Source organism: Scyliorhinus torazame, chromosome 7 (genome assembly GCF_047496885.1).
Source record: "Scyliorhinus torazame isolate Kashiwa2021f chromosome 7, sScyTor2.1, whole genome shotgun sequence".
In the NCBI taxonomy this organism is placed as follows: Eukaryota; Metazoa; Chordata; class Chondrichthyes; order Carcharhiniformes; family Scyliorhinidae; genus Scyliorhinus; species Scyliorhinus torazame.
This window is the reverse complement of record NC_092713.1, coordinates 294607676-294608688: the sequence shown is the minus strand read 5'-3', so window position 1 is coordinate 294608688 and position 1013 is coordinate 294607676. Positions and strand designations below refer to the sequence as shown.

The following is a 1013-nucleotide window of genomic DNA, read 5'->3' as shown; positions in this document are numbered from 1 at the left end:
GTCAGTGCCAGCTGCCTTCAAAAGCAGCTCAGTTCATCCCACTCTCCTCCCTGCCCTTTCCATGAGCCTTGCAATTTTCTTCTCTTCAGGAACTTATCCAATTCCCTCTTCAAAGCCCTTATTGTATCTGCCTCCATTACACTCTCAGGCAGTACATTCCAGATCCTAGCCACTTGCTGCATTAAAAAGCAAGTTCTTCACGTCGCCATTGGTTTGAGTTCAGAGAATCGTGGTGTTCCTTTTTTTTTGTTTTATAAATTTATTCTTTTTTTCCAATGAAGAGGCAATATATCGTGGCCAATGCACCTATCTGCACATCTTTGGGTTGTGGGGTGAGACCCACGCAGACACGGGGAGAACTTGCAAACTCCACACAGACAGTGACTCGGGGCCGAGATCGAACCTGGGTCTTGAGCGCCATAAGGCAACAGTGTTAACCACTGCACCACCCCTATAAATTGTGAGCATTTGTCTCAAGGAAGCTGCATTGACCTAAATGCATAAAGACACTGCTGAGATTCAAACTCAGGATCTCCTGTTTACTAGACAGGCGCTTTCACCGCCTAAACCACAGTGCCAATCTAGAATCGTGGTGTTCCTGATGGAATTTCAGTGAAAACCTTTTTCATCAATTCAGAAATAGGTGGAAATATTTAATGCTGCTTAATATTTTCTGGGTATATGATTGGATTTTCCCAATTTGAAGGCAGCCTATTTACAAACTGGACGCTGTCAAGACGGGACAGGTGCGATTCTGAGCTTCATGGAGTGAGCTCTGTGGCCTTTCTGCCCATGTTTTTCAGGAAACTCAAATCTTTCAGGGTAAATTAAGGTCAATTTGACATTTTTTCATACAAGTGACGAAACACCTTGAGGCCATTTCCACTATTGAGATAATCTGTTTGTTTTGAGGGAGTATAGGGTCCCTGGATTTTTCAGAAACTTGCAAACTGAATTTATAAACACAAGATTATTTCCTTACTGTCCCAGCAATCCACTAGAATCAAACAGCC

At 43.0% G+C, this 1013-nt stretch overlaps 1 non-coding gene across 1 annotated transcript; it reads right to left on the bottom strand.

Moving 5' to 3' along the window:
- Positions 1 to 504: 504 nt before the first annotated feature.
- Positions 505 to 578, bottom strand: trnat-agu (transfer RNA threonine (anticodon AGU)). The gene has a single exon. It is a non-coding gene; the product is annotated as a tRNA-Thr (tRNA).
- Positions 579 to 1013: the final 435 nt, after the last annotated feature.